Raw genomic sequence first — 21,639 nt, 5'->3', positions numbered from 1 at the left:
ATTCTCGAAGAACTACAGGTAAGTAACACACATCAGCAAATTACAACTTCCCTTTGAGGTAGCCTCTGCATATTCTCACTTGTGAGAATCCAATTACAAATGCAACTCCCAGGGAGTATGACAAGGAGTTCTAATTAAATAAGGATTACAGAACTGCACTCCCTAATTGAACATCAGACCTGGGATGCCATCTTGAGAGACTAAATACAATATCAAATATGCATACAGTATTCTTTCAATTTCTGGAAAAGAAACATTAGACACGAGAGTCATTGACAGAGACTGAGGACAAATACTCTCTTCTACTGTCATCCTAACTAAAGCTTTAATTTGCCAAACTAATCCACTTACCAGCCAGTGAGAGGAATGATTCTTATTTTAAGCACTCTCTCTGAAATAAAAGAAAGCCCTGGTATTTTCTTGAAGGTATCAACCAAAATCCACAAACCAAATGCTAAGCTACAATGTCCTGAGGTGGTTTAATTTATAAGTCATCTGTCTCTACATATCTTTCCTTTGCCATCAAAACATTCCTGAAGGTCTTGGCTGTAATGACAGCCCACATGGGCTGGCTTTCAGCTCAGGAAATGGCAACCAATTTTCTGGAGGGCAGGGGAAGAAGAAGAGCAGCAAACAGGAGTGGTCACGGCCTCACTTTCCTATGTGAGAGTCCTGAAAGGTCACCCATTGCCCTGGTGTTGTCACTGCATTGGGTGGCCCATCCCAGCAGCACCAGCCATCCCTGTTCCTGCTCCTTTCAGAGCAGCAAGGCAGCTGTGGGGGGACCTCAAGTGCTCCATCACCACTCTGATCTCTTCCCCTTGTTCATAGGAGGAGGACACGGTCTCAGCCCTACATCTGAGAAGCTGAGACATGTTGCACCTCCATGAGCCCTGTTCCCCAAGTCTCTCAGATGCACTGAGTGTGACTCCAAGGTTTGATGGGGATGGCCAAGAGAAAACAGCCACGACCCTGCAAAGAAGTAGTTTCTGCAGTACAGTGAATATTTGGCATTTAAACTTTGTCTACCTTACAACACAGAGTTCTTCATGCTCTCTGGGGCCTGTTTAAAACTGGCACTTGGCTATTGGTAGAAGGAAGGAGGAAAAGTATTTCATGGCAGTACTTGTGGACAAAAACGGAAGCAGAGAGAGGACACTACTGGTTCTCAATCCAACACAGATGCATGTGAGACTCTGAAACCTGTAAGACCCTCCGGAAAAAAACCTCTCCTTCCTGTCTGACTAAGATACAAAACACAAAACATTTTGTCTTCAGAGAAGACCTGTTTTTCTGAGATTTTCAAAGCTCATGGGGCATGGGACACACAGAGGCAATTCTGCAGAAAGCAAAGTGCTGTAAGTATAGTGTTGCTCCTACAATGCCCTACTTTTAAGTATCATTTTGATTATGTGTTATGAACACAACAAACAAACAAACAAAACTGTTTTAATCAGACAGCATGGATCAAATCTTTGTATGACACAAGGAATGCAGATATTGATGTTGGACACTTAAAACATTCCAACTGCACCACACTTACTTCTACTTTCATTTTGACAGCATTAAATGAATAAAATCACCTCTATGAAAAAACACTGGTCCAAATGGTGGCACATCAATTCTTATTTTTTCTTTAGCAAATTCAAAAGTAGCTCCCAATAAGCAATGAGGTAGCTTGTCACATGCAGGGCTTCAGCCCAGACTGTCCACTCCATTAAAAATTTTTATACTATTTAACACATCATAACATGTCTGCTTTAGCAGACGAACAAAAAAGAGGACTAAACGTATACTGTCATTAAAAAAGTATATTGTCAAAGAAAATGAAGATTTTGTTGCTAAAAACACATAACATTGAAGTAAAGTAAGTTAGGGCCATACACTTGGACAAGTGTGTTTAAAGGCACTGGCAGGTCTTCAGTGCTTCTCACAAGCTCTAATGAGGAGGTGCAGCCAATCAAGAACAATTCATATTGAAAAATACACTGAGTTCTTTCTACATGAAATAAGAGAGCTAACAGGATTAATTATCAACCTCAATATTGGTCTCAATTTTGACTGAGGCCCACACTGCAGAAATAACCTCCAATGAAACCGCCCCATAACTTTTTATTTCAATTCTTTCCGAAAGCACTATTATTCCTAGTTTTAACTTAGATTCTGTAAAGTTCCACAGCAATGCAGGATTCCTAGAGCATGTCTCTGTCAATTAAATCACTCCGGGATTTCAAGAAACATTATCTGAACCTCCTTCCCCTTCAAAGCAGATTTCTACTTATTTTCACCATCTGAGGAACTTCCCCATAACTAAAAATTTTTTCATAACTTCATGGACCATGTCAGCTGATGTAAGTTCCTCTGGGGGCAAGGATGCAGGCATTTCTTTCATGGATGTCCCTCCAGGCAGATGTCTGCCCTTAGCAGTCTACAGCCCACATTCTCCCTGTTCGCGATTGCACATGCCAAGGGGAGAATTCATCCCAGTAAATCCCACAAATGCTAATTAGATTACACGTGTTTAAGATGGACAGAATTTACCCTTCTGTCTACATGATAATTCATTTTTCTGTGTGTGTGTGGAGCAAAAAAAAAGTGACTTTTTATACTATAACTCATGTTCAACTGAAGACTAACACAATATATTGCCTTAATGGTCTATTTCTTAAGTATACAAGCATTTGCAGTATTTTAACTCCCACGGGATCCATTTTCTGAAAAGCACTTAGAATGCCAAAAGTGGCTGCTTTTCATCTGCATATCTAACTTTGTTACCTAAAATACTACATATTTCCACAAGGAGATAAAGTTCAAGTAGATTTATGGTAGATTTAGTATTACCACAAAGACGTAGTCACAAGAGAAATGAGAGAATATTAATATGGAATTCAAGTTTTTGCATGAACTGTGGACAGAGAAAAAAAGGTTGCACTTATGATGAAAGGATTTTCACCTCTGGACTCTTATGGAGCCTGTTGTAACAAAACTGTTAAAAATACAAATACTTTATCCTGCATTGATTTTTTTTTCCAAAAGTAACATATGAGGATATATAAAATATCTACCAATCAAGAAAAGGAAAGCAGGCTGAGCGTGTTAAAAACATAAATCAGCATTTCAATTAACAGATCCCTTTCTTTCTACCTCAAAACTTAATTTTCCTACAAAAATAAATGTTCGGAAACAAGTAGCTAAAGAGGAGTGTGACCTCACTGGGCAATGGTGTCTCTGCTTTTTAAGGCACTCATGTTGATATGAGCATTCAGCAGCTGACCAGGTAGACAGGTTTTAACATGGCTCCAACTCTGTTCACTGACAAGGAGCTACTGAAAACTACAGATACATTTACCAAGTATTTATTTATTACAGCATCAGCTTAGCCAGCAGGACAGTTAAAAACCTAAAGTTATTATTTTCATGCTTATATAAAGCATTTATTCCAGTACATCTTCTGAATTAGTTCTTTGTCTTTTGTATGGCCAGGAATAACTGTGTGCCAGCTACTCTTTCTACAATTCTTTTAGTTTTTCTGAAACAGGCAAAAAAAAAAAAAAAATTACCCAAGTAAAAGACCATGGAGGTCCTTCTCTCCAACCTAATATTTCTGCAAACTTAATGGACTTGCATGGGTTGTGGAATTTTCTCACTGTTGCCATTTGCCAAGAATTTTGCTGATTTCAACCAATTAACTAACATTTATTTCAATAAAGAAATATTTGAAGATAAGACTATCCAAACAAAGTAGACAAAAGAAATATAAAACTAATTTACAAACAGAGATGAGCACAAGGAACTTTGATTCAAGTTTTCCTATTCCCTTATGGAGAAATGTTATTTTGTATTAACAGCAGAATGACAAATAATACTTATTTAAATTACTTAATTGACCTATGTGTTCAACTAGAGAAAGAGCTTACAGGAAAATGTAATCTATTTATAATCTGCAATAGTTTGACATGTTGCTATTATGTGCCTTTTATGAGCCCTATCATATAATTAAGCAATTGTAACTTATTGATTTTAAAAGTCTCTTTAAATATCATTGATTCACAAATTTATTTTATTCTTGACTGTTGCTATGAGGTGGTTCTTACTCTGATGATGTTCCCTACCCAAACACAGACCAAGTCAATTCTCTGGATGAAAAAAATACAAATTGATCTCTCTGTAAATGTAAAATTACAAAAGAGTGTAAGTAGCTCAAAGGCAAGGAGAAAATATTGATGTCTTGGAAGTTTAAATCCATGGTACATATTTTGGCCCAGTCTCCTCTTTCAGACTGGAGGTTATTTGAGAACACTGGGAATACCAGAGTCTGGGGAGCAGAACAAGAATGGAAGGGACTCCAGAAAGGCAAATAATATACATTAACCTGAATAGTGTCATGTTTATGTTTGTGTTCGAGGGAGTGATAATGGGAATGTAGTGGAAAAAGATACCCCAAGCATGCAGCTCTGAGGTTGTTGTAGGGTTTGGGATTTTCTAGTGTTACACCACAACTTTGTGTACGCTTTTGCACACTGAACTTACTCCAGTGGGTTAATCAGCAGGTGCACCTTATGTAGTTCAAAATGAGAGGAAGGGCAGACCAGCTACTCGTGGTGTAAGAGACTCAGAGAGACACAGGGAGGGAGGGAAGAAGTAAGGAAGAAATGTAAATGGGCAAAGTGAAGATCGTGTTCATTTTTGGAAGCAATACATATGCATCCTCCTAAATGAGAAATTTTGAGGGCTATTGAGCACTGCTAAATTCAGTGTGTTCAACGGCCCTTAAAATTTCTCATTTCTCACCTGAGGACTGTGGTTTACTGGCTGCACACTGGACTTGAGAATTAAATGGGCAGAGATCTTAAGCTACTTCATCAGGGCATTCGTGTAACACAACCCGCTACATAAAGTTTTGAATGCTTTTGTGTATTCACATTTCATTTAGTCAAAGATCTTACTTGTTTCCATGTAGAGAACATGCCACATCATTCCTAGGACAATATAATTCAAAGATATAAAGCTCCAGTAACCACACCTAAGAAAATGATTAAGGAAGAAATCAAAAATCAATTAATTTGCAAAAGTCCATTACACTGACTATGAATTTGCTTTATAAACCTCATGTTTATCACCAATTATTATTACCACAACCCAAAACTGAATTTTAGTTGCATTTATTTTAATTTAAAAAGATATACAGATTACACATAAATAACAAGCACATAAAAGATACCATTTGAATTTTTATACTTGTATAGAAAATGCATTTCATTGTACATGTTTTTCTTTGCTATATTTCAACTTTTCCTTGCATTCCCTTATTTATGTTGCTCACTTTCTTATATTAATCTCCAGTTACCACCGGAGATGACAGAAAGTTAAAAATAACAGTAATAACAAATAAAGAAGGAATAAAAGAGGAATCAGAGTCTGCTACAACACTGAGTTCATGAAATTTGCAGATTAGGCAGCTAAGGGATTAGGAAAGGAGGATGCACTTTCAGGAAACTCTTTGGCTTGTTAAATTTATGAGGAAGAAAGAAATCTTTATTCCTCAGGTCCTTCCCCAGAGGAACCAGAGGATGAGATTCCAACCCATGCCTCATGGCAAATATCTTTCTAGTCTTTTCTTCAGAATAATTCTTCAAGCTTAAAGAAAGAGGACAGGAGGAGACTGAACCTAATTTTAAATATGTTCCTGGAGTCCTAAGATACTAATTTTTATTACTATTAAAATCAACATGAATAAGGAACGTACTTCTTAAATTCTGCACAGAAATTATCCTGATCCTGTGAGGATGTAGATAAACTTTCTCTCTCCTTAGAAGCAGAATATTCTTTTTAGAGATCGAATTTTTAATGTTAAAGATTTTATTTTTAAAGAGTTTTTTAACTAACAAGATGCCAGAGGAGGCTTTTGGAGCTACAATGTGGGTCTCACTTTAATTTAGGAAGAAACATTCTCAGTATGAGATTGAGTAGGAATTTAATCCTTGAAGTTCAAATACATCTTAAATATTGCTGACTATAGTCTTTCCTATTCCAAAAGTGTGGCTTTATGAGGTAAAGTACTTTCATTCACAGGATTCTGTTAAAGAGAAATTTCTATTGCAGGTACTCATAAATATCTCCCTTTTAATGAATTTTAGAGTTATAAAACCATAGCAAATGCCAGGCATTAGCATTTAACCTAAATTTCTCATAAAGGAAACCAGCTTAATCTCAAATAATGACCACACTAACTCTACCCTATTAAAGACAAGAGGGAAAAAATACAATTATCACAGATGAGAAAGAACCTCAATATAATTTCTGAGGATAAATTAAATTCTTCTAATGCTACAGTTAAAATTGAGTTTGGAAAAGCTTGTCTTATAATATATTCACTTACAATTTCATTCTCCATATGCAAAAATCTATTAAGAAATGAAGAATTTTCAAGGAAAAAGATTTTCTGTTTCCAAAAACTCTATTCTAAGAGAAAAGCACTCCAATTTTTTTTTCCAAGAATTTTAAAGGTTCCTTGGCTCTAAAATAATTTTTCTATTACAAGTTTTGGCATTTGTGAATGTGTTTGAGGGAAGCAATAGATAATGTATCCTTTGTTCTTCTGATTAAATTTTCAAAATTAAAGGTAGAGAAGGCAGCACTTAGGCTTTAGGTCACTGTGACTGTCTCAGAGTAAGCATCTGCCAAGTGCATAACTTTGTGATGATAGGAAGACTTTTAGAAAGCTGCTATCAACAGAGATTTACCAGAAATGTTCTTTTTTACTGATGGACTATTCAACAGACCCAAGGCACTCAGATCACAGGTGCTGCTCAAAAAGAATGATCAGAGTAACTCAGCTCCTCACCTTAACTTTCACCAGAAACTACGAAGCTCTAACAGAACTTTAAAGTAGCTTAAGAGAGTATCAAGGGTATTACCAGCCATCCTCCTCTGAAGTGACATGAGTGGAAGGCAGACAGTAAATGGATGCAGAGGAAGGTGGTTCTGATCCCCCTGTGCCCCTTTCAGTGAATGAATTATTTCAGACAGGGAACAGCACAAACGAGAGGAAGGTTTCAGCAGGACTGCACTGACCAAGTCACACTTCTTCACATTCCTGGTGACTGTTAAAAAAGCTGAAAATTGGGAAAAAGTATTTGCAAAGGAGCAGATGTCACAGAGAGGTCTAAGAACCTAGAGGCAAAATCCCTTACAGGAGGGGGTGATGCACAGGCAGCCACCAAGAGCACCTTATGTGTATGTGTGTGTGTGTGGGTACAGAACAAAAACAGCACAGACCAGGAGAACAGTCCTTGTGCACAAGAGCACGAGGACCAGTAGCTGCTGTCACTGTGCTGCCATCACAGAAACAAAGAAAACAGGAGCAACAGCCTGTCCTGGGGTGTGAGGTCCCAGGAGCTGTGCTCAGCAGGAGGTTCTTGGCCTCCATGTAAAAGCTTGACAAATCCCAGTCTGCTGCTTCCAGTGGCTCCAGGTCTGCTGGTCACAGCAAGCAGACACACACATTCTGCCAGACAACCTCTTCAGGTCTTGGGGAACAACCCCACAAATGCTGTCAATCGTGAAAGTATGTCTGACTCCCCTTCCAAGAATTCACAGCTAAAATGACTGTCTAATGGAGCCAAAATTTGGAATTTTCATCATTGTTTTCTTGGTAGGATGTCTAAGATCTGCAGGATACTAGACCTAATTTTATATTTTTTTTTTCTTTAAATAACTGAAATTGGAAACAGTTTCGGGCATCAACAGCCCATCCTCGTGCTCAAAGGAGGGTCAAGTTAGATCAGGGTGACCAGAGTTCTTAATGAAGAATAGCAGAGTCCTCCTACAGAGCAATGACTGCTGACCAGAGCACTAATGTGGAACACACAGTGTTATGAAGCATTTTAAAGCCATCTCTTAGGTGAGGTTTTCAGAAGACACTGGGTTAGGCCCCAACAATAAAAATGAAAATCCATCTCATAAATAGATTTTTCACTTTTCCCCATAAATTTACTCACCACTTTTTAGTATGTAATCACCTTTGCCACCGGAAAAAAAAGCCCAAATCAACTCAAAGATGTCCTCTGTTAGAGCTTAGGACAGCAAAACAGTTTGACTTTGACTTATTTCAGATTAGAGGAGCAAGTATTTGCACTTCTTTTTTCTCTTTTCTTTTTTCCAGATCATGCAAAAATTTACACACAAGGATCATGATCTTAATAAATTACATCTACTGTGAAAGCAGTGTATTCTTTAATTTAGACTGAACTGCTAAATTTAGTCCAGCAAGTACACCCTTCAGATTAATCTTGGAAGAAGGAAGAGAAAGCATGAGCATGTGCACCAGCTCTTCAGTACTTCCATTCACATCCAATTCCATCCCACTGCCAATCTGACACCAATGAGAACATGAAAGACAACTTGGCACGTCCATTCCCTTTGATTAGCCAACTGGGGATACAACTTGTCAGTCAAAAAACCCTCCTCCTCCAAAAAACTCTTGAGGGGTTTGTCATCAAATGTTCCATCTGATCAAGAAATGGGAGATTTAACTGCCTTCAAATAATTCTGACCACTCCTGCTCCCCTCTTTCCTCAGGTGTCCAGTTTACCAAAGAAATGTCAATAACAGCAGTTCAAACTTAAAGGTCAGTTCTGCTGCAGTTTAAGTAATATTAAAACAACTGAATGAAAATCATTGGGTTTGCATATCATATTTTTTACACCTACAATCACAGTAACTTTTTTCAACTGGTTAACTAATTTCCTTGCAAGACCTGTATTAGATTTTCAAATATTTCCAGATAATGCTTCTTCTATACTGTATTTCTAAAAGTAACTATATAAGTTACATTGACATTCCGTATCAGGAACTGCAAAACAATAACTTTTTGTTTTATACCATCAAAATGCATCAAAGAAACTCAGCTGAAAGCGGTGGCATCATTCCAAGTGTGCATGCCCAGAAAATACACTGTGGTATTTCTTACACCACTATCACACAACATCATTGCTTTTTAAGTTAAAGAAACACATCTTAAAACATATTTTAACCTAAAATGCACATCATGGTTACCAAGGAAAGATGAAAATCTGTGTCAGGTAATAAAGTTCCTAAGCACACAATACGGTATCTACAAGATTTTCCATCTCAAAATTTGATGTAGAGTTCCCAAAGAGGGAAGTACAACTGTCATTCCAGTGCTGCACCTAAAGGAACTAAGTATGAAAATTCCAAAGCCCACCCAATCAAAAGACCTCTGAACATTTTCATTGTATAAACAAGAGCTGTGAGATCCCATGATCTGTCATTGAAATTTTTCCAAACTTTAGGAACACAGCCACTACATGATGAAACAACTCCAATATTTTTAGGAGCACTTGGCTACAATTTTTTCAGCTCTACACCTCTTCAATTTCCTCGCTTTTTCTTAATGAGAGCTCTAATTGTTTCAAAATACTAAGCTGCTTATTTAGATATGTGATACTCATTTTAGCAGCTATTCTAGTCTCTGACTTTGAAACCTCCAGCCTGTGATTTAATCACACAGTATTTTTATCTTTTACACAGACACAGCCATGTAATTGATAGCTGGGAAATAACAAGTCACTGACTGGTATTAAAATGTGATTGCTCGCTGTTTAAAATTAGCAGGCAGGCACCTGCTCTTTCCAATGCAAATCACAGGTAATGCTAACTATCCACAACTAAACCCCAAACCCCTTCATCATCAAATAAATGGAGACATATGTATTGCTAATGTGTATAAAGATGGTTGGGAGCCTGACTACCCAACGTGAGAGAGCTGCCAGTTGTTACCAACTTTCTTAGATGAATCCTGAAAAAGGAAATCAGAAAGTAAAATCATTTGTTTGGATCTTAACAGATTGAAAACCACAGGAGGAATTGCCCACAGTATTAGCATTCCCCACAAAAAAACCTGCTTCTCAAGTTTTTTAGCATCTGCCTTGGAGACATTTGTGGAAGAGAAGATGCACACCAGTAACCTTCTTCAGAGCTAACATACCTTGCATTCTACAGCCGTGGGCAACTGAAAGCCTGGGAGCTCTCCGTAATTCCTGGCTCTGCAAAGGTGCTCGATCAAGGATGCCTGGGAAGAGTCAGAGAAGCCTCCACAGCAGCTGAGAGTACTCTAACTCTAACTCTAATAAATCAAACGCAAACGGCACCAACAGATCAGCCCACAGTGGCTCTGCAAAGTCTGCCATGCCCTGAAGGAAAGCTTGCCATAGGCAGATAAGCAAAGCTCACACCCTGTATTGCCAGAAATACTTTGTGCCTCCTTATTAAAAAATTCACACAGTTGGAGGTGAACTAATTGAGGCGGTGGAGACAGTAACACAGAAGGCACTTAAAATGTAATTAAGCCATGATCAGAAAAGGCACACATAAGGGAGAAAGAACTGAAAACAGATACTCCAGGGAAATACCAGATTCAAGCAAAAATGAGAGCAATTGTGTATTAAATCATGTTCAACGACATTTATATGTACTGCTAAAAGAATCTGTGCAGAATTCAAACACTAGGGCCACAGTTAACCAGGAAAAAAATGCAATATACACCTTTGTCTTAGATAACCTTCACGTGCTTTAATGTACACCATGGGGACAGGTGTTTTGAGAGGAAGAAGGCAGCCATTTCCTGCACCTGAGCAATTCTGAATCATACTGAGGATCTAACAACAGGAATGCTTATAGGAGCATTGAGTGTCTCAATTCTTTCAGTTTTACTCTACAAAAACACTTTAGCTCTACTGTTGGCTGTTCTCAAAGGACTGTAGCAGCAACTATTTCATCTACTGTCAAGCATAGGTCACACGTGCACTCACTATATTAAGGAGGGGAAAAAAACTCCAAAACTACAAGACTTAAAACACGTAACTATAAACTTCACAATTTTAACACATATAGAAAATTCCCTTTGCAGTAAATACTGCAGTCTAGAGAGACTTGGTCATAGTCTACAGAACAAAATGCCTATTTTTCCTTCAGTGTTAACTATTTTACAGGGAAAATAATCTATCAGAAAAAAATACAAGCTAATATCCAGTTTTGTATGGATCTTTTTTTTCAGATTAAAAAAGGTAAATGCTTAAGTATCCTTTTGTGAAAAGGTTTCTTCTAGCAGACAGCTCTATGTGCTAAACAGACCTTAAAATCCTTTTCCACTGTTTTTTCCTATTAAATTTGTTTCATGCAAACCTGCTGAGTGCAGAGTCTTCAGCTCCCCATAGAGTGTAAAAGTCACATGTGGATTTCGCCTTTTTTCACATTATTCTCCATTTGGTATTGTCTCATTTCCCTACCAGCTGCTTCACCATTTCCTGAGCTGCACCATCTCGTACTGTGTCCAATATTAGACGCAGCAGTGATACAGCAAATGGGAAATAAACAGCCCAGCTGATCAGGACAACTGGCAAAGGATGCAAGCAGCACATCCAGAAGTGGTTATGAGTGAAAAACACCAAAACATTTGGTCGTAGGAGCTTAAACCACTTATCTTTAAAAACATAGCAACAGCCTCTCTGACTTGACTGTAATCAGAGAGAGCTCTGATAAACCAGTCCAAGTCTTATTTCAGTGGACACAGCAAGAACTGAGCACTGAATTAGGAGCAGACATTTTTCAATGCTAGAAAGGAGGGAAGGTTGGGTTTGGGCTCAGGGGGTCTGAACATGAGAATAACTCAAAACCAAGAAGGACGAACAGTGAGATGCCATGTAGCAGTGGAGAAAGTGAACAGAGGACAAAGAACTATTTCCATCAGGCTAACAAAAAGTACTTAATTGGACTATCTCAACAACATACAGATTCAAAAGAGTATGTACCTCCCTCATTGCTGTCCCCTTCCCACATCTCCCTGCTTTACTTAAGTTCAAAATAAGGAATGAATAATGCCCAGGGGCAGGGCTACGGAACAGAGACCAGGATAGAAAACTAAACACTGAAAGAGGAGCAGTCTGTTGATGCTCTGCTACTGAAAAACTAAAGAGACACTGGATAGAAAATGTCACAAGTCAGTATTTTCCTGTTTAATACAGTTGTCTTCTTGCTTAGACAAGTTTGCTGAAATTATAAGAGGCAGATTTGTTGAGCATGTTTTGAGGTTAATTTTTTAAAAAAATTATACAAATACTAAAATTATGTTGAATGTTGTCAAAGACATCACCAGTATATGCCTCATTTGCAAAGAATCTGCTACTGAACTCTAACCAGTTCAGGCACAGACTGATCTCTTACCATGGTTATTGTAGCTGTTTAGAACTTTTACTAATTTTAGTAATAATAACAATAATAATAATACTTAGAAAACAGAAAGAAAACAGCATTTTTTCTTGTTTAGTAGGTTTTATTAACCATTAAAATATATATTTTACACATATAATTCTTCTAAAAAGATCATCAAATTGAACTGAAATATAGGTACTTGCAGCAACATTATTCCACTCAACTGGCAGTCAGGATAAAGCCATTACTGCATCCAATTTAAGGACTGAGATTTCTTTTAGTAACTACAATCTTATAGAAAAACTTGAAAATACTGAAGTATAGTGTCTGAACATCCAGTTGGTCATCTTAGGTATCTAAACTTGAGCACCAAGTTACAGCAAAGAAGGATCTTGTTTGTGTCCACTGTGCTGTTAGCTCGGGTGAGGGATTTAAAGCAGCACACGGAAAGATGAGTGGCAGATGCCTCTTTTTTTTTTTTTTCCTAATACATCAAGTATTGTCTGAAGGAAGAGTTTTCTAACCCTCAGCATGGTCATTTGACCCAAATCTGATAGCACAGATGATGGAGCATTATTAAAGCATGAGGAATCATAAGCTTCATGCTGCCAAAACAGTGACAGCAATGACCGGTTGCGTGAGAAGTTTGGTTTGTTTGTGTGGAGCTGCTGAGAGGTGACGATAATTACCTGTGAAATGAATATTCATCACATGGGTGAATTCAAGGCTGCCTAATACTTCACTGGAGAGTGGGAATAATGCTAGGGAGAAGTTGGCCAAAGCAGACTCAGCTCACTTTGTACTGAGGTCTAGTGCAGCTCTATGACACAGGTGCCAGGAATTCACGAACTGGAGAAACAGCCTGCAGCAGACAGACCTATTCCCTGTGTTAGTTCCTAAATACAAAGCTGAAAATTAGCTAAATAGCTTTTTTATTTCTGAATGTATGCCCATCCCTACTCCAAGGAATACATTCCTGCTACTATTTCTGCAAGCAGTAAATAGCATTGAGGTATCCAATGCTACTCTTTCCTTTTCTCCACAAGTCCAAAATCTTACCCTGTCACAGAACATCTTGCTTCCTTAGAGAAATAAAATTTTTCAGAGGCAGTCATTTCCAAAGGTACAGTTTGCCTCTGCCAACTTCTTCGTGAGCAGCACAAGCCTCTAGCCATCTGAACATCTGGGAACTGCCCCAGAAGCACAACAGCCACCACAGTGTGACTGAAGTAGAAGAGTTTCATCTCATTAGTGAGGTTTTTTTTTCCTTCTTTTGCCAATAGATGTCATCAGTAAATAAATGAAAAAAACCCAAATGAACCAAAAAACCTCAAAAGAAAATGTCTGTGTACCAAAAATCCTCAGATGCTTAAAAAAGCAATGTAAGAAGCAAACTGGACTGTTTTGAAGGACCTTTCCTTTTATGACCAAAAATGAGTTGAACAGCCCCGGGATAACAGACTTGAGAAGACAGAGGACACATTGTCCAACAGGACAATGGAAGAAGAAGGACACCACCTGTATGTTCTGGGTCCAAACGAGTGTGGAGTGAAGCTATGACAGCCTTTAACTGCAAAGCAGTGGTATTTAAGTGAACAGCAGGAACTAAAGCTGTGGTGAAGGCAGTGGTAAAGGTACACACAACGTATCACCACCTGGATGACTGCTCTAGAGTCACATGGAAGGCAGGTGTGACCCAGCCCACTGACCAGGGTTGTCACTGATCTTCATCCCTGTGCTTTCCTCTCCTGGGAAACGAGACAAACTTTGATAGTGGATGGTACCAGTGAAGTAGTAAAAGTGTGGGGAAGAGCCAAGGGATACTTTAAAAACATGCATCAATGAGATCTTCAAAAGTCTGATCCATCAGGGAGGTCATAAAGATGGACAAATAATTCAGTAAGTAAGGTTTTGTCTTTCAATTGTCTGAAAGCAGATTAGTTTTCTAAGCATACAATAAAAATAAACTATTAGCATCTATCCTTGAACGCTGAAACTCTACAGATCAATAGCCAACAATTCAATAATCAACTGCAAACATTTAAGTAATTGCTACTACAGTATCAGCTTAAACTCACACCTATAGGCATAATTCTCACTGATACCAGGAAGAGTCATATCCCTAGAATCAACAGCTCAATTAATCCTTTGAGAATCTGTATGCAAACCAAACAAACCAAATAAATTCTACAAATATTTCCTTTCCAAAACCACTAATTACACACTTCTGACAAAACACTACTCAAGGTTAGGTATTGGCACACGCTACAATACATAATTTGTAATGTAGTCCTTTGTTGTTAAAGACAGAAATATTATTTTGTGATTTACAGTAGTATGACGAGTGAAGGCAAAGGACCAACTGCCCACAGAATTAGTATTAAAAACAGACACATGTTTTTACTCCCAGAAGCCATGGGCAGCATAACCTGATGCTGCTTCTCTGTAGCTAATAACAGCTTCCTCTACAGCTCCCTATCACCTGTAAAGCAAGGTGATAGTCCTTGCTCACATGATTGGGTTTTTCTTGGCAGTTTAAAAAGCAAGTGTGGAGCTAAGCACCTTACATCAAGTCAGTGGCAACACCCAGCTTTTCAGATACTACTGTTTTCAGTTATGAGAGAAAAAGACCAGGATTTCTGTAATAGCCTATTTTTGTGTACAATAGTCCAGTTGCTAATGTTCTTTCTTACAGATACACAACTTCTATAGTGGTCATGAATTCCAGAACATTAATACTGAATAAAACATAGTTTTTTTACAAAACCTAGCATTTATATCTCATTAGTCACAGTGCTAACATTATAATTTGAATTTGCTGGCTTTATAATCTCTTGGTGACTTTCACAGCAACTGCTTATATTTTGGTACGTGACTTTTCTAGATCCTCAGACTATTTTTCCTGAGGTTACAGCTGGAAGTCACTTAAACCTTACTCAGTATTCACAAGTTTCTTATATAACTGGTGCTAAGGGGATGGGGGTAGTGAAAGAATCGGTCTGCTGGTGTTAAACATTACCTTATTTCTTCCACGCTGTTTCTCCCATCTGAGCTAAAGATACTTCACCCAGTTGCAAAGCATTCCTAATGAGTGACAGTCAGCAGGAAACTGATTTTGAACAGCTTCCAACCAAACTGAAACTTTGAAAAGAGAACCTTAGATTTTAAATGACATTTGCAATTTATTTCACATAAAGATCTATACTAGGTCAGAAGTATTTGAGTCTCATTCTCCAAAGAAAAACTAATTCAAGCTCTATATGGGTTAGGATACACCCACCCTGCTGTTTATCCGGATATGCAGCAATGCCATTGACTCACTGAGCTACTTCTTGACAGTTCTTCATTTTGAGAGGTACAAAACCTTCTGACAGATACATAAATGAGAAACCCCGGGAAGAAATGTTATTTTGTTTCAGCATCTGCTCTACAAATGAAGATAAGCAAACCAGATTTCTAGTTCCAGAAAATGACAGCTCTTCTTTGTTTCAGAAAAGAGTGACATGAAAGACACAGTAAGGGTATGTATATTAAAACAGCTTGTAGGGCAGAGGCAGAGTCATGCTCTGGTTCCCAAGCTCTGTGACACCCACATCCTCACTTGGTCTTCATACTTGTTTATATCTTTTAACTTATGACATCATCTTGGACACTTTTAAGTGTTACAGGAAGAGGGTCTATTAATATAGCAAGAACATTTAACAACTATAATTCCAGGTTTTGACAAATAGAATTCCAAAACATTAATTCAAAAGTTTAAGCCTCTCCTCTACATATTCCATTGGTATTGGGCACAAGTTACAGTCAAGGTTGCCATATCTCATAGAATCATAGGATGGTTTGGGCTGGAAGAGACCTTAAAGATCATCTAGTTCCAATCCCTCTGCCATGGGCAGAGAAACCACCCACCAGACCAGGTTGCTTAGGGCCCTTGAGCACTTCCAGGGACTGGGCATCCACATACACCTTGGTTTCTGTTACACTCTTTGGGTTACTCTGCCCTTCTGATTTTTATTTCTATGATTTCTGGTATTTGATACCATGGAAAACTGGTAGTTCAGAGAAGAGAATGGGAACAAGGATAGTTTATATCTGTGCACTGACAAATGGATTGTTAAGCTTGTGTAACATTTGGAGAATTTTTTTTTATTCTTTACATGAGATTTGTTAGCAGGGTATTTGAAATGCACTGTGATCCTTCTCTAGTTTATTTCCTCTCTCTGTATTTTTTTCCTCACTTTTCCCCCTCTCTTGGATACTCACTTTTTAAATCAGAAGAATTACTTATGAGAATGAAACTACTTTTGATCATATGAGGCATTTTTTCACTGAGATGATAAGACGGGATTGGAAGCAGCATTACAGGAATGGTGACAGCAGGTTACAAGCTTTTGTAACACGTTTGTAATCTAGGAACTGAGCACCCACTCATGGGAAAAAAAGTGTCTTTGCACATTCAGTTTCCTCACGTATTTTGATTTGATGAAGGGAAGGAAAAGCATTCACCCCGTGAGATTTTAAATGAAGGCACAAACATACAGTTTCCTCACCCCAGTTATTCCAGGGAGAGAAATTTCCAATTACTTGGCAAATCAAGAAAGAATATCCAGAGGGGGTCTGAACCTAAGTGCTGCTTTTCCTTTCCTCAGAGTTTGCAGATACTCCCCACAGAGCAGAAGGCTTCAGTCCAGGAAGCCACAGGGAACTGCTCATGGCACTGTTTTTCTCCGGGAGACAGTAACATCAACGTGATTAGAACACAGACAGTCAAACAAAGCACAACACACCAGGATTCCCTATTTGTGTATGGGAATAGAGGAGGAGACAATGCACTAGAACTTTAGGAGTGTGGAGTCTTTTACTTTGCTTCATATGTATTTTTTTTGGACAATATGAAGCTCATAAACACTCAGAGCAGATGGTGTAACATGCAGCAGCAGGAGACGGAGCTTATTAGCTATCGCTTCCTTCCGCTAGTCTACAGCCCAGAAATCTGAAGGACCTTTAAATCACCCTCTACTGAGAGCTGAGTCCCTTTCATGAGACAGTACAAGGGATAAACTGTGTGCACTTAAACACACATCACTTCTTCATTATGCCTCAAGTCTCTGCTCTGAAGTGTACAGGTATAAAACGTGCTTAAATCAAGTTCTCAGAAGATTTTCTAAAATTAGCAAAATAATGCTGCAAACAACACTAAAAGTCTAAAATTTAAGTGTCTGGCATTTGCAAAAAAAGAGAAAAAAAGATTCTAGTAATACAAAATACGTCACCAGTTTTTATACTAGCCCTGTTATTTTAATAATAGTACAGTACCAGAAGTCTTCTATTTTTCTTTTAATTTTTCTTCCTTAAATTATAGCATTTCAAGAAAAACTATTTGCAAAAATAATTGGTTTCATTTGTGATCAATCTGTTCCTACCTTCCTCTTAAAGCACTCAGGAATGCTTCATTCCACTGTGCTACAATCACCTTCCACAACAGCTCAAGGCACAGCTCTAAACAAATTATACAGCTTAAAGGTTAAAAAAAATCCCTTCATTAACCAAAAAATCTCATCATAAAGAAAACATAGGGAACAAGAGAGATGTAAATAACCACTCTGCTGAAGAAATCCAAACTACCACATTTCTAAAAGGCTGCATAGCAGTAGTTCTCTTAAGAGTTTTTCTCTTTTGACATTCTCTTTCTTGTCTTTCTCAAAACTAATGACCTCCCCTCCAACTGCAAACCTAAAAAATGCAATTTACTCTGTCCTGTTCACATGTCAATAGACATTTTATTTTGATAGTCTTTATGCCATGAATGGCCCCAAAATATGTAACTAGCAGGCAGTGCAATTCCATCAGGATAGAACAGTTACCACTGATCGTACTTGAGCTCCACTTTCTTAATAACAGGAGTTTGGGGATGCCTCCCAGTAAAATATTCCCCTTCATTAACTGTGGAAATTTATAAGCATGGAGTCCTAAATTCACCCAGGTAAGTGCTCCAAATCTCTATTAAAACAATAAAAAAAAAAAAAAAATCACAGTCACTCTGCTGGCATCAGCTTCATCCGGGAGAGCTCACAAGACCACAAATTTGTTGCTTGTTAGATTATTATTCTTGTCTTATACATAACACGTTCAGGGGTGAAACTAAAAAAGGCTTTTTTACCTTTATACGTAATTTAAAAATAAAGTAATTGAAACAAAAAATACATGCAACATACAGACCAAATTCAACTCTCTCCATGGCCCTGGTACAGACACAAAGCAGATCTGCTGCCCTGAATGGATTTACATAATTCTGGAACCTGAGTAGAATATGGTTATTATGTAAAAAGCTTTTGCCACTTCACAGATGACAAAACACCACCATGACATTTTCCTGACAGGACAATTTCCTACCAGTGTTTGTCAGCACGCCTTTTATTTATGTCTAAGATGATAAGTAAAACTGGTTTTGACCGGTCATATGATGTTAAAGAGTTACATGTGTTTAAATGTTCCTTCCTGGTAAGCTGAAAATTGCTGAACTTTAATGCATAGCAAAACAGACCGCCTATTTCTGAGCCTCACATGTAGCTTTTCCCTTCTAAGGAAAGAAAGTGCTGTTCAGCACTAAAACATTTCTATTGCCTCTGTGTCCTCGCCATTGCTAGGATGTAACAGAGGGCAGAAATGAGAATTGGATGACAACAGCAGTAAGCCTAAAAAGAGAGGATGAGACAGAAGTGGCCTTAGGCAGAAGAGTTTTCTCACACTGTGACCCAGGCCTCTCTATGGAGCCAACGGAGCTCATTTGAGGAAGATTTTGAACATTTAGTTGGATCTGCTGCTCTCTTGAAGATAATTTCATATACCTTTTTCACGAAACATTACTTATGTCACCACTCGGGAGCTTTTGTCCAGAAAAAGGTTTTCCTTACTTCTTGGGCTAAAAGCAGAGTAGGCCAATTCTTTGTGAAGCACTCTAAGATGTCATTTCCTAGAATACTAGTAATCATGATTTTCTCACACAGATTTACCAGAAAATATTTGCTGTTGGATCCTCCAATGGAACAACTCCATTTTGCCTTACCCATAATGCAGTTCAATATATTTATCTTGCCAGGAAACACACGTTTGTCTAAGCAGAAATTTACTGCCGTATGCTCATATTGTTAACGATCAATAAACTTTATCATGCCAGTGACTCGATCCCAGATGCTTATCCTATCAGGAATTCATTCCTCTAAACCAGTGTTTTCTACAAATCTATAATTAACCTAAAAGCCAGAAAGCTTTTCCCTATTGCCAGTATTTGTAGAGTACAGGTTCTTTCACACTTACTTTAGTGGAAACAGAGAAAACTGCGGAAGAAAACAGTTCTAATTATGTAAACACGTCACAAATAAGCTCGAGCTGCAATCTATGTATAGTACAACTATGAGAACTTTTTTCCCCGCACAGCCAAGTCCATCAATGAGTTTCCCAGCAAGAGCAACATTTCTGACAACTTCTGCCAATTCTACCCCATCTCTTTCAAGTACAAAACAACGTGTTTACCAATTCTTCCAAGAATTAATTTACTATGTTTGCCAGTATCTCCAAACTACATGATATCAGGTCTGCCAAGAATTTACTTCATAAAATCTTCTTGCCAGGATGAGATATTGCAGATTTACATATCTTCAGACAAGCAGGATTCTGAACGCTCCATTGACTAAGAGAATGCATTTTTAAATGTACACATTATGCATTTAGCACTGACTCTTTACTAGTCAATGACACTTTGTCAGGAGAGTTTTGTATCTGCTCCCATTCAGTTGTTAGGCCAGTAAAACTTTGTTTGGCTTGTGGTGGTATTTGTTAAATCTTGAATTGTCTGGTAACTGCAAGTTTCTGATTTAAGTAACTCCAGACACACAATTCGTCTTGCACTGGACTCTCCATGAGTGACACAAGTACTAGACCTGAAGAACAGCACCTAAAAATCATTGTTTAATGAACAGATCAATTCTATACTTACTGTTTGTTTTTTTCATCCTACAACATGAGTGCAAAACACCTGTTGGTCTGCACAAGCACATAACTGATTCCTTACAGGTCGGTCCTGAATAAGTGGGGTAAGTTCATGCCTGACAACTTCTTGCAGAAATGCACACTAATTTGGCCAAAAATATTAATGCAATTGCTTTCAGAGGCAATGTTCTGGAAGAATAAATTCAACATGACACAGAGGCTGGTTTCTTATGCCTACAGTAGTGTGACTGCAACCCTTTTATATGTGCCCAAGCTAGTGATGCTACAGCTGACATGAATATCAATAACAACAAAGCATTGCAAACAGGGAGCTCTTCAAGGCCCTGGTCCCTGCAGAGGTTATCCTTTCACAGCCACAGTGATAAGCAATGAGGGAGTTGCTCTAAGTAGATCTACAAGTATATTTACACCATCTCCAGGCACAAAAATACAGCCATATATATCTCAGTTAACCAAACTCTCACACCGTGTTCAAGATAAAGTCACAAAAATCAAACATATCCAAGTCAAGTTTTCTATACAGTACATTGTTGAAATCTGTGTTAGTGACTTCTTCTTTCCAAAAATTGCAGTTTTGTAACTCTTTGGAGGGAATATATGCAGATGGATTGAGCCTATCTCTGTCACCCAAAAATTATAGGTACTTTCAGTATATGAAAGTACTAAGAGTAACTTGAGTCAGAATATCTGCAGTAAAATACAAAAAAGCTGTAAGAGCTATGTAGCACAGCCTCTCTAAATTTTACATTAATTTACACATCACAGAAGAGACAAATTTTCCATCTTCAAAAAGCTTATTTTTCTTTCATTTTCTTGTAAAAAAATTATTTTTATATTCAGAAAATTGGAGAAGGCTTTTCTGGGTAAGCACTGAGGGACTGGGTTGCTTTGTGCATGTGGGTTTTTGATGTGGCTTTTTGGGGGGGGTTGGGTTGGTGTGTTTGTTTGCTTACGAGTTGTTTGTTTTTTTTAAAAAATACTAAAATTTTTAGCTGAGAAGCACTGGCCACACTGCAATTCAACCACTTCCTTGAGGATCAGGGAGGGATTGCCCCTGGAGCCCCTCTGCTGTTACCTGTAAAGGGACAGGACTCCCACTGCTTCTGACACACACACTGATTCCTAAAAATATTCTTCCTGCCCCGTCATCCCCTCTGAATTTGTGACAGAGCTGAAAGCAGCAGACAAGCCATTTTGTACATGCAGCACGAGTCCATCAGGGCATGCTGCAGTAAATTCTCCTCAATCCTTCCATTTCTTTAGTCTTTAGCTTTCAACTCCAACCAAAGAGTAGTTTTTCCTAACCTTAGCTCAACTATCATAAGTGCTCAAATCTTTGTCCTTATCATGCAAAAGGCTAAAATAGAAACTTAACTGTCAGGTTTTTCCTTACAATAC

The 21,639-nt window shown here is 38.1% G+C and overlaps 1 protein-coding gene across 1 annotated transcript in view; it reads right to left on the bottom strand.

Moving 5' to 3' along the window:
* Window positions 1-21,639, bottom strand: part of TENM1 (teneurin transmembrane protein 1) — a 230,263-nt gene that overhangs the window by 207,903 nt on the left and 721 nt on the right. The gene's annotated exons all lie outside the window — the stretch shown is intronic.

The sequence above is a fragment of the Manacus vitellinus genome, unplaced genomic scaffold, assembly GCF_001715985.3.
Source record: "Manacus vitellinus isolate BGI_N305 unplaced genomic scaffold, ASM171598v3 scaffold_19_pilon, whole genome shotgun sequence".
Classification (NCBI taxonomy): Eukaryota; Metazoa; Chordata; class Aves; order Passeriformes; family Pipridae; genus Manacus; species Manacus vitellinus.
The sequence above is the reverse complement of the archived record's forward strand: the minus strand, read 5'-3'. Positions and strand labels throughout refer to the sequence as shown.